The following is a 12,874-nucleotide window of genomic DNA, read 5'->3' on the forward strand; positions in this document are numbered from 1 at the left end:
CTGCTAAACCATTATAAGAAAATCATATTTTATAGCAAGTCAACAATTAGTTGCACATCAAGAAGAGAGAGAGAAAAAACTTCTTATATGACTGGATCTTTTCCCTGTAGGGCAGGACTTCCTGTACAGTAGCCATGTTGATTTGATTGCAATTTCCTCCATTTTTCCTGCATTTAATCTGTCTCTTACTCTGTGCCTGGTAATACTTTTGTAATAAGTTAAATTAAGCAAATAAACAGCAGCAACTGTGGATTCAAATTTGATGTCACCCAGCCAGATCATAAAATATTCAGTACAAAATGAAAAGCGTGCGATTTTGCTTAAGAAAAACTGGTTATTACAGACCAATTTATGCTGACGGATGCACAGACTTAACTTACTTCACGGACATAAAAGGCATATCATTCCATACCAGAGTGCTGAGTTTTGTAACTTGCAAAGTGCTGCTTCAATATTTTTAATGCTTCAACACATTTAATCATATGGTTGGTGTCTCTTTGATAGCCTACCACAGTTTGTCAAATATTCCATGCATATCTTTAAAAAAAACTATTGTACCCCTGAAACATTTAGACTATGAAGAAGAAACTGAGAGGCCTGACATTTGTTTGGTGTTCATTTTGGTGTCAAGTTGTCTACTCACGTCAGGCTCCGTTTGACGACAACAGTTGTAACAGCTGGCAGAGAGGAAGCCAAAGCCCAATGCATAAAAACATGAAATAATATTCATGTTACGGTCAGAATTCGGAGTGAACTTCGCGTTCGCGTTCTATTTGGAGAACGCGCCGGCTGACGTAGGTAGCCTATCCAGCGCGCGCGTCCTACTCCCTTGAGAAAGAAGAGCGTGCACGCGCCTCTATCGTCCTCGCTGCTACAGTGAATGCGGGCATCCAGAGACGCCTGACTGAGTGCGGTGCTTCTTTTCCGAGAACTCGGATGCCAGTGCACAGAGAGCGTTCTGCCGAAGCCGAAAGGGAGAAGGCAAATATCTATTCACACGGACGCTCAGGTGTAAGTGATGCTACTGCAAGTTGAAGTCCTGGAAGTAAAACCGCAGCAGATTGGGAATAAACGGATAGATCTGCGTTTTCCGTTGCAGAGCGCACTCAGTTCTTTTGGAATACAGAGACGCAGCGTGGAATTACTGGATCCCTCAGTTTGTGAACTAAAGTCAATTCGTTTTCTACCGCATTTTATTTTTTAGCCCATTTTTTCTTATTCCCCTTCTTTCTTTTCTCTTTTTTTTGCTGTTATGTTTAATTAGGTTTATTATCCCCCCCTTTATGCTAATGTTATTTAATATCTGCCCTTTCAGTTTTTTTATTCTCTCATCCTCTGAAAATAGCTTGGGTTCTTTTTTCGCGAGGGTAGATTGTGGTGAAAGATACTCAATCTCAAACTGAGTCGTGTCATGGATGGCAAACTGCATTTGCATCTACGGAACAAATCGGGAAATATAGAATAACTACTGACAGAGACAAGGTATGTCACTGCTTTTATTTCTTTTAATGTCTTAAAAATATCTGCTAATGCGTTGCTTCGCATTCTGTGCATCAGGATGGTTTAAAACACCAGCGTATTGTCATAGACCGACCACTTTATGAATAAATTTACTTCATGATCCTTTAAGTTGGAATATGTGAAAGTGTCGTCTGTGAATTTGATTCAAGTCTCCTATTTTCTCTTCAGAATCATGTGCACTGTGTATTATTATTATTATCTGCATCAATAATGCATTCAGAATCAATGTCTCTGTTGCCTTTCCCATTCATGCCTCGACCATCAACTTAATATAAGAGAGAATATGCCTATATTTTTATACAGCCGACTAGTCAGACCACGTTCATGGTGAGCTTGCCTTGAGTGACACCGATCAATCAGCAAGTCTCATAGGAAATTGGGAAAACTATAAGAAAAAACACGATTTTGAGGCTTGCGTCTGTACGTTTTCCGCTACAATTGATTTCCCGTTGGATATTTGGTCATATTGCATCCATATCGACGTCTAAAGACAGTCTCTACTGTCACCGCGCGACTGTAATGTTATTTGAAGGTGATACAACTGTGATTTGGCGCCCGCTGTAGTTGCCTTTAACAACGCAACTTAAAATAGAATTCAGTTTGCATCAATAACCGACAAACTGATAATCGTTTAGCCAATAAGCCAATGCAGCTGTCTTTTGATTAACATTCCCGGCCAGGCTTTATGCTAATGAATCAAAGGTTTGTCGTACAGGTCTGCGGCCGTGAGGAAGAGCAGTCGCCCATCTGTTGAACGCGTCTTCTTCACAACTGCTCTTTCAGCGCCGTTTCTTCTGCGGCCACTACGATAATATATTCTGCGATAATACTCCAAGATGATGATCTAAATTAGCATTTTTTCTTCAAGATACTGCCACTTTAAGTAGATTTTACTAAAGTAGATTGAATCAACGTCCATAATTCTTCTGAGTGTCATGGAATGCACACGGATGACACGTGCATTAACCCTTTCATAAACAGGAACGTGAAACTACCTTGCTAAGTTGCTAATACACAATTATTTGTAATTTCATTAACGAAATATTGATTTAGAGTTATGTCAAATATCCCTGCAGAAAAAAAAAGGGCTTTAGAGTTTTTTTTTTTTTTTTTTTTTTAAATGACCAGGCTGGTCTTAGCTGGTCAAGCTGGGAGACCAGCTACAAGCTGAACACCATCCTGGGAGACCAGCTTCTTCCAGCTAAAAACAGCTAAGACCATCCAACCAGGCTTTTTTTTTTCAAGACCATGACACAGGCCCTGCCCACCCCACAAGTTTTGACTTTGAGTACAAGCGTTTTCATTTATCCGCCATATTTTTCAAATTAGAAGTTGCTATTTCTGTGAATGTGCTAGACTTTCAATTCATTAGCTGCTTTATGTAAATCATGATAACTAAAAAAAAAAAGAAAAAAAAAAAAAGTGCAGTAAGCCCTAAAATTGTTTGGCCGGCAAACAAGTGTGTTTGTGATTATAATAAAAATATACATATATGATATCAAATACCAGTTTGCAGAGTGGACTGTTTTTGTACAGCTAAAATATCCGAAAAAAGTGACTAACACCGTAAAAAATGGCAATTTAAAATCAATTTCAAAATCTTAAACTTAAAAATTAACACATAAAAAAAAAAAAAAATTATAATAATTTTTTTTTTTTATAAAATAAGTATAAAAAAATAAGGTGGATAAGGAAATAGTATGGCATGTTTGGGTAATATTGTCAGTTCAATGTTCATTAGTTTTCTGTCAACAGGTGATTTTGGTACACTACAAGCAAGTCTGAATTCAGAGTAGCATACTAGTATAATATACTCTTACTATTTAAGTCAAATCTTGATATCTCAATAATCAACATTCGAGTGTGTGATGCATTGTGTCAGTTGTGATTGTGTGTGAATACATTAATGCTACCTCTATGCCGCATTAAAAATCAGTATAAGCACATGGATTCACAAAGCTTGATTTGACTCCTATGCAGAGAAACAACTTTCTATATAACTATAATTGGCTTATAACGCCGTGAGGGGGCCCCCTACGCTGTGGGGGTGTCCTGTATGCCTGTGGTAAAAGATGGGAACATTAACCTCAAGGTCAGTGACCTCACGGCATGTTGCCATGTGACTTTTGGATAATGGTGAGTTGACTCCATAGCTTTTATAAGTTGCTTGACTTCTCTTGAAATATTTTTACTCAGAAATTAGGCCCCCTCACTCTCTTACTGTTCCCCATCAAGCCTCTCAAATGTCTCCCAGGATGCAGACACCATTTAAGGGTTAAGCTTGGCTAATTAATGAGAAATAAAACCGGTCTACAGGCTGCTGGGGATAATACCTTTAGCGTGATGGGTGAGAGAGGCATTTATGCTAAGTTGATGAGTTTGTCTATTTATGCCTGGCATGCAATCCAGTCGGATTCAACCTGTACTAAACCTGTAGCCGTGTGATAACAGGGATTGAATTTGGTCTCTCATACACTGCTATGTGAAAATGAACAACATGTGAAGTAATGTTTCCTCTAATGCAACCAGGGAGACTCTGCAAACTTCCAAGTTGCATGATGACTTAAACGTTTTAAAAATAAGTTATATCAAAATTATCCATCTTTATTGAAAAGCTAAAAAACAAGATCTATGTAAATTGGCATCATGTTATCACTTTGGTGAAAATGCACAGCTGAGCTCTCACTAGTTGATGTTTTATTAAAACATAGAGATCTGTGTACACATGTTCGCACTCCTGCAAGTTTCGTTTAGGAATCGGCCAGGATCATCAAGCCTAACAACTGGCTAGCCGATTAGTGAGGTCAACTTAATAATTTTAGCAGTGGTGCATTTTAAAGGAAAATGTAAATGTCAGATTTGATCTCAGTGCACATAACTTCTCAGCGAATGTCTTAGCATACTTATATTGTGCTGTGCTGTAGCATGCTAACATTTAGCATGCTAAAACCCTCTCTGAAAACAAATGTTATGCAAAATCCATAGGTTTGTATTTGAGGTGTTATGGAGAAATTAAAGGACAGCATATTCAGTCTGTTGCTGATTCTACTCGCTCTGTGTCAGAATATTGCATATGAATACAGTAAAAAACAAAAAAAACAACACAGTTTGATGCCGTGAACTTGATGTTGTGCACCAACAATATTTCTTATCTAACAGTTATGAACTTTTGAATGCTGAGCAAGGGAAATCCCACGAGTCCATGCGCTGAGATTACATTGAAGCATAATATCATTCTGCATCCAGGATGCGCTTCAGTGGGTTTGTGCTGCTGTGCATTGGACCTTTCTCATGAGGACTTCAATGGTTTTGTTCAATACAAGGTTGTGTTGAAGGACTACACTTACATTAGACTGAAACATGTTTGATTGGGGGCTGGTCGACATGATATAGGCTTATTATACAGGGCTTCCTGAACACAGACACCGTGCTCTTTCAGACAGATGATCAATTATGAAAATTTGTAGTTTTTCAAATCACTGGTTTAATTCCACAGCTGCCCACTCCTGCAGAGAGGTACACACTGTTCCTTACAATGAATGTATTCCTGCTTACTTTAAGTCTCATTACTGAAATCCTGCATTTCATTTATTTATTTCCCATAGAGCATAAACAAATTCATTTGTCAAATATACATAAACGCTGTTTATTCTTTTCAGTATATTCAATATCAAAAATACCAGCTGCATATATTATTTATTTTAGTCTACCTTTAAGAGTAAGGATGCACAATGTCAGTGCGATGTTGTTTATTGGCTGAAATATTGAGTTTATTTAGACATATTAAGAAAAAGTTCTCTTTTTAATCAGTATTGGTTGATATAGATATCTAATTATGCATACTCATTTCCCCTATTTTTTTTTTTGCATTAGGATTACCTTTGCCATCATCTAACCCTCACTTAAAGTTTAAAATAATACTTGTTCATTATGTTCATTACATTTAAAAGTATCTTAAAATGAATATCCATTTTACATTTTGTACATATATTGTAAAAAGCGAGCTGTTGTTGTGATGCATACATTCATTTGGTACATTTTAAATGTAAACCAGACATTTATTGGATATTGGCCATAACGCAAATATTAATTACATCCCAACTTAAAAGGGCTATGTGTAGAATTCAGAAATCCTTAGCGACACTGGTGGTCATTAAGTGAACTGCAGCCAGCAACTTATTGCTCGTGCTCACACTCGTACACATGTAACGTGCAAGAGATTGAATGTAATTCAATGCCCTAATATACTCATGACAAAGTTCTTTTTCATTCTTTGCAATGAAAAAGAAGTTGGAAACACCTTTGCAGCAAACATCATGACGCCATCCACCCTGCCGAGAGCGATGTGTAGGTAAATATGTGCCGCGCGCTTTCCTCTTAATAACAAAGTAAACACAACAAAAATGACAGCATGGAGAAATGGCAGTTAAGAAAGATCATAATGGTATGGATATGTTTGCACCTACATCATGTCGTCAGATGAGGCAATTAAAATTACACTGTTTTGATAGTTTGATTATAAAGTATGTTTGAGACTATTATCTCACAGCCAGATCTATAGTCTATAGTTTGAATTTATCCCTTTTCTTTGCATGACACATTAACATTACAGTACAGAATAGCATTATCCTGAACATTGTACAAGCATTAATTTCATGCATCATTGAATGGAAGAGAGGTTCTCAGAAGAGTGCGTAACCGTCACATCCTTTGGATTTTCCTGGCGAATCTGGCTCAAGTCCTTCAAATAAAAAGCAGTCTACAGGCTTTCATAGACTCTGTAGACAACATAGGATGTCGGGGAAGGCCTCGTTTTTTAGAAGCAGTTTGTTAGAAGCACTTCACACATTGGCAATACAAAAAGTGATTAATACATGAACATGCATTTTTGCATTATATTTTCAAATTAAATCCAAAAGTCATTAAATATGTCATCAAATAGGGGACTTCGAATGTTGTCTTGGAAGGCCGTGAGAACCATTGCTTTAATGTAGGCTATCTCTTGCCTCTGAAAATCAAGAGGGATATGAACCGCTCAATCCTGTTATACTGATGCCCCTCACCGTCTCCTGCATGTGATGGGATGTAGAGAACTGCATATGGATCACGAGCCAGGCAACAGCTTGCTCTTGCCTGGTTGAGTGGTCCCTGGCCACTGCATTGTTTCAGAAAATTACCCCTCCCACTTCCGCTGTAGACCATACGCCAGCACCGCTCGTTCGTGAGCCGCCTCACTGAAAATATGATATATCAGGTTTAGGCAGTGAGATAAAGCGTGATGTTTTAATTCTTGCAAACACTGTCAGCTCACATTCACTGGCTGGGAAAGCCCTGGTGAGCAATACCGCCTGACAAATGCGCTTTAGCCTCTTGTCTGTGCTTCAGCAGGCTTTCCTGTCTGTCGTCCTCCAGCAGAGCTTTCTTATCGGTTATCAGCTCTCTGTCCCAGAAACGTGATCATTCAGGAAAGCCAAATCTAGCTCGGCTTCTATTGTTCATGTCGTGGTGTAAAGCTGGAAGTCTGCGTTTCGAGGCACAGATGCTGCGATCAACAGGGTGCCTCTGGCTTCCACCCATTTTCATGTGTCAATATTTGCAATATTTGGAATTTTGTGTGCAGGGCCCTCTAAAGCTGAATGGATTTGTTGGAAATGACTCTTTGTTACTGTTACCACATTAATTGCTGTTTAGAAGAGAAGTATCAGACACATATCAGGCAAAATAATTATTCAAGGGGATATTTTATCCAAAAATGAAAATGTATATAATTTACTAACTCTAATGTTATTACAAATCTGTATGACCTTATTGTGTCTGCTTCAACTGGTTTTGGACATACAAAGAAACTCAGTGGGACCCCATTGACTTCAGAAACTATTTTCAGAAATAACTTCTTTGAGTTCCAAAGAAGAAAAGTCATACAGGTTTGAAATGATGACAGAATCATCATTTTTGGGTGAACTATCCCTTTAAGATATATGAGTGCAGTGACCATTTGCTAAGCCATTTGTAAATAAGTCTGAACACAGTCATGGACTGATATGATGGGCTTTTTAGATGCAAGTATCTGTCGCTGTTGTCCTCTGGTCAACCATTTGGAGCTGTCATCATCTTTCTCAGTCGTCCAGGGACTCCAGGACTTGTAGCGGTGCACTCTGTGGTTTCAGCACGCTGCCCAGCAGCAATATTTGCTTTTATGTAATGTTTTTTTCCATTATGTCCAGCCGAAACAGAAAGTTAAAACCTCACAGATTGTATTGATTCTTTGTCTCTAAGCCTCTGTGCCTTTGTACGGGAGAACCCCTGAGACTTTGAAGCGACACAAGGTCTTGATGGCTTTTTCCCCTTGCTGTATTTTTATGGTCAAACTCAATCTCTCATTTTCTGTTTGACTCCGAGCTCTGAATTTCACTTCCTGACAGTTCTATAGTTGGGTATCATAGGACGCTTTGTCATTGGTATTTGTCATTCGGCATGCTCTGTGATTCTTTTTTTTTTTTTTACTTGTGAGATTTTGTCTGTATTTCTCAAACACTTGACTGCCAATATGTACAGTATAATGTCTCTTCAGCAGTTGAGCAGCTGACTGTGAAATGTACTAGTGTGCATTAAAAGAGATGTATGGACAGAAAAAAAAAAGATTCAACTGTAGACCAGCACAAGAACAAGACAGCTGTTATTCAAAACAAATCAGCGGTAATCAGATTTACGAATAAACAAATCTCTAATTAAGACAAACAGAAAATCACTTGCCGTTAAAAAGCAAGCTGTTTAAATAGTTTTCTTTTCAGATCACTGGTTGATTTGACAAACTGGATTAGTATATTTTCTATATCTAATTGTAGCATTATTATTTGCTCAAGTTATATTTGTTTCACTTATACAACTGATGCAGGAAATTAATGACTGTGTGATATACAGTAGGAAACAAACATTTTGATTTGTAATATGAGAGCTAAATGCATTTATCTCATAAAGATGCACAGTTTGTTAGGGGGATGCCTATAAAATAACGTCTTGTGACAAAAGTTTCATTATGACATAAATGACAGTAATTCTTCAGGCAATGCCTGTCACCATAGTGACATAATGCCTGTCATGGGGTTATACATACTAATCAACTAAATTTAAACCTCTTATATCAGCATAATATGTTAGTTGCTGTACTCTTAAAATTAGAACTAGTCACACTGTGAAATTTAAAGTCATATTGTGAGATATAGTCAGAAATGCGAGGTATAAAGTTGCCTAAATACACTTATTCTTGATTTGTTACCATTGTTTTTAATCTGAGGTGGAAATAGGCTTTCATTGATTCCTCTAGTGTCAGGATGTTATATTTGGATTTATCTGATTTGCTCACACCTGTTGACTCAGCCTTGCTCAAGACTTATTCAATGTGGATAATATTGAGCTGTTTATTTAGCTTCATACTGTAGTTCCCAGTTAGCAAGGGAACAGAACACCATTAAATCATACACTTTCGCTTTACAGTCATTACCTGACCCTCTCCAGGGTTCCACAGCTCCCTTTTGCTATACGCACACAGGTTATTGCAAAAAGGGATGACCTATAATTAATACAGGGCTGCCAACTTTTGAGTTCAGCTTAGAGTGAGATTTTGGGGGGTGGGGCTTGGGTTATGGGGGAGGGGCTTATTGAGGGGCGTGGCTTGGTGTGGGGAAAAATACAAACACAAAATCCTTGCATTAGCAGAAGTGTATTAAGTATATATTGATTGTCAAAGTATTTAGTATCTGTACAGAATTTCTTGGGAGATTTACATTACATTTAATTTTACATTTAACATTTTAATTGACATTCTGTTCTTAGAAAACAATAATTAACATTAACTACTAGGCATGCCCAGATATTTGTCATCTGGAAATGCTTTTGTACTGTTTTTTTATGATAAAGTTATGTAAAATAACTGCTCAGTGCTGCAAAACAAACAACTCTGCTAATGCTAACTTAATTCTATATAAACTATATAACAGGCCTATTAGTTACTAGCCTAAACTGGATGAAGACAAGGAGCGCCCTGTAACTCACTGACCTGCCTGCGTTCACAATTTACACGGTGCAGATTTGAGGGAGAACGGCTGACTACACAATTAATGGGAATAAATTGTGGCTATTTCCCTCACAATTGTCACAAAAAACTCACTGTCTGTCTGGTCTCCAGAGCCGGTCCGAGCCTTTTGGGGGCCCTAAGCAGAATTTGATTTGGGGGCCCCCTCCCACTACGCGAAGTCCCCTGTGCTTGACGATTATTGACACAAATGTCACGCAATAATGATACATTATGGATGAATACAGTAAGGTTATGTATTAATACAAAATAAATAGGCCTACTTAATAAAAAATAGATGCCTACTTAAATAAAAAAGTTTTAACTTTTACTTTACTCTTTTACTAACTCTTTGAAACTTCTTAAAACAAACTGTCTCAAAACATATAAAATAAATTATTTGCTAAAATAATGACAAAACTGAGAAATCAGAAACATAATAAGAGCAAGGGTTCAACAATGACAATTATTGTTGAAAACTGTAAAAATATAATTATTTCTCAACTGTCTCAATACAGTGTAACTGTCCACTGGGTTGTGTTGCGAAAGACACGCAAGCTCGCTTAATTACCTCTCTGCCGTCGTGCGCGGTTAAGAGCGCGCCGTTAGGAGCGTGAGAATTGGTTCAATTGCGTGAGTCTCACGCTGAATGCGTGAGAGTTGGCAGCCCTGTTAATATGATTACTTTTCCTAAATGAATTGATATCCTGATTCCACTCTGCTCGTCTGGCCGTTCTCTGGGTGACTTTGACTAGCATCTTCCTATTGCTATAATATTTTGGTTAGTGTCAGCAGTTCCCCAAATGCTTATTTAACTCCAGCATTGGCATGTACAGATTAGTGGTGGTTTATTAAGATCAAGCAGAAGTGAATACCGTGTACACGCATGAACATGCCCCTGGAGCCAATCCAATTCAGTAAATGATGCTTTGATAAACTGTTTGTCCTGTAAAGCATTTTCACAGCAACCACTCTCAGTAATTAAACGCACACAGAATGCTGTGTAGCTTAAGCTACTGGCAGCAGACGCATTGTTTGTTCACAGTTCCCAACAGAACTCTGATGTGGTCTGTGTAAAAAGTTCGAGGCAATATCACTGTCATCATCATGCTGTAAATTTCATAGGTCTTGTGCTAATTGATTAGCATTTAGCTTGCAACAATCTTACTGGATCTTGAAGGCCCTGTGACAATTATGCTAATGTGGTTGCAGACTAGCAACATGGGCTAGAGTAGCTTCAACAACCCTGCACACTGTGCACAGATCTCATCTTTCTTTCCACTGTATATGCAAGACTTTTATGCAAATTCGCTGTAGCCTTCTGTGAAACCTCTGTTACACAGATCAATTATTGTGTGTGGGAAGACCACAATACTAATGATCTAAACTGCTTTTTGCACAGATAGTTATGGTCACTGTAGCGATGCATAATGTATTGAGCTTATATGAACAGAATTAGGAAGAGTGCTGCATTAAAACTTGATTATTACAAGACTCGGCCAACCGGAAGGCTAATTATTCACCATGGATTCCAAAAGAAATTCCTTTGAGATTTTAAGTATTTTTAAACTGATTCACTTTTCAACATTGTAAGGTCAAAATAACTTGAAGTGACTTTTTTTTTTTTTTTTACTATATACAAACATATCTCAAACATAATGGTTGCTAACAGGTTACTGTGTAAGGACTAAAATAGTTGTCTGATTTGTCAAGCATGTAAATTCACATTCTTCTTGTAGCTGTAGTCCGTATTTAAAAACGTTTTATTAAAAAAAGCAGTGTCAAAGTTCACATTTGTGGTATGACTGTGTAAGTGCAAATTGAATTGAAAGTCTATTCAAGTCCACTGACCTTTTACTCGAATTGAAAACCGCTATATAAGGGAAATTCCTTGAGGGAAACCTTGGTGAAAATTGTGCTAAGCAGACATGGCTGATTTAGTGATCTAAAAATGGCCAATTATTTGCTGATTTCATTGCACGAGTCAGTCGAGAAGAACATTGAGCCATCGTCTTGATTTTCCAACTTTGGAAGTTCTTTGGAGGTTCTTTAAATGGTTGATCTTTAATTTTCCACTATGACATTCTAAAGTTAATTGTTTTTGCACATTCATTTTATATTTGTCTTTTGTTTACATAGTTTAATTAAGGCAACATTGCCAACAAGTGAACTTCATCAAGTGTCTCCCAGCAGGCACAGTGTTATCATCTCCCAGACTCCCACACTTCTGGCTTCTGCTCAAAGCTTCATAGCCCACATCTAAGTATGATGTCACCACTCGGGTACGCTGTAGTCAGCCATTCTCTGCTTCATTCTCAACCACATCAATGTCCCTTTTTGTTCCTACCTCCCTTGATTTCCTCCACTGCGGCTGTAATGATGATCAGATTATCAAGCTGGGAACATGAGGCCGATACATCAGGGTGAGAAGAAGTGCTTTATCTTTGAAGAGGTGCAATCAGCAGATCTATTCCTGTGGCACGGTCACTTAGTGCTCACTGCTGCTGTGGCCAGATGTGGGTTTGACTGCATAGATCTCACATGCAAGACAAAGGTATTAGACTGACTGGATCTAAACCCACTGTTCTACTGTACTAAAAACAACCTCTTTTCATGGTAATGTCTTTTAAAGGTACAATATGTAGGAATTTTGTAATAAAATATCCAAAAATCACTTGCACAGTGTGATATATTTCCTGCAGTTACAGTGTTATAGTGTGATACTTACAAAATATCCCAAAAGTCTCCAAAGATTTTTTATTTCAGAGAAATTCCAGAAAAAAATTTCGCCTGTCAATGACGCAATATCCGCGCTTTCCTCGGTTTCCGCTCGTACTGCCATAGCCATGACGTAACCATGGGGACAGACGCGGACAACTGCGTAGTGGGTAACGTTTAGCTGCACGCTGTTGTTGTTTCGTTCAATCATTATGGACCATGGCAAGCAGACTTTGGGACAAAAAAAAGGAGAACTAAAATGAGGATCAATATCGGCGTGGCGTTTTCGAGATGCCGAGAGCTCCACGTCCGCGACTAACTTGGAGGAGCAACACCGCTCTTGCATATACTTTATTAGACAGGTGATGTATCTGTGTTTCCTTGCAACACATGCAACTGTCAATAATATCAGTTATAAACGATGCGAGATACATAGGCCTTTATGACGTGACAGATCAATCATTATGCATATGTTGATTCACCTCAAAAACTATCAAGTGATCGTTAAGCTGATGAAAATTCAGTTATATTGCGCTTTGTACTTTGGTAATGCTTTTTATCACT

At 38.0% G+C, this 12,874-nt stretch overlaps 1 protein-coding gene across 20 annotated transcripts in view; it reads left to right on the top strand.

The window, feature by feature from the left end:
- Positions 1–851: 851 nt before the first annotated feature.
- The window catches only part of adgrb2 (adhesion G protein-coupled receptor B2), a 346,370-nt gene continuing 334,347 nt past the window's right edge, over positions 852–12,874 (top strand). For 14 of the 20 annotated variants that reach the window (XM_056249710.1, XM_056249714.1, XM_056249713.1 and 11 more), the window contains exon 1: positions 853–1,482. The gene's annotated coding sequence lies outside the window, so the exon portion shown is untranslated. Of the gene's footprint in view, positions 1,483–12,874 lie in introns of all 20 variants that reach the window. The other 6 variants (XM_056249712.1, XM_056249721.1, XM_056249717.1 and 3 more) reach the window with 1 other exon arrangement.

Source organism: Rhinichthys klamathensis, unplaced genomic scaffold, assembly GCF_029890125.1.
Source record: "Rhinichthys klamathensis goyatoka isolate OS25496 unplaced genomic scaffold, OSU_Roscu_1.1 h1tg000060l_1, whole genome shotgun sequence".
Taxonomy (NCBI): Eukaryota; Metazoa; Chordata; class Actinopteri; order Cypriniformes; family Leuciscidae; genus Rhinichthys; species Rhinichthys klamathensis.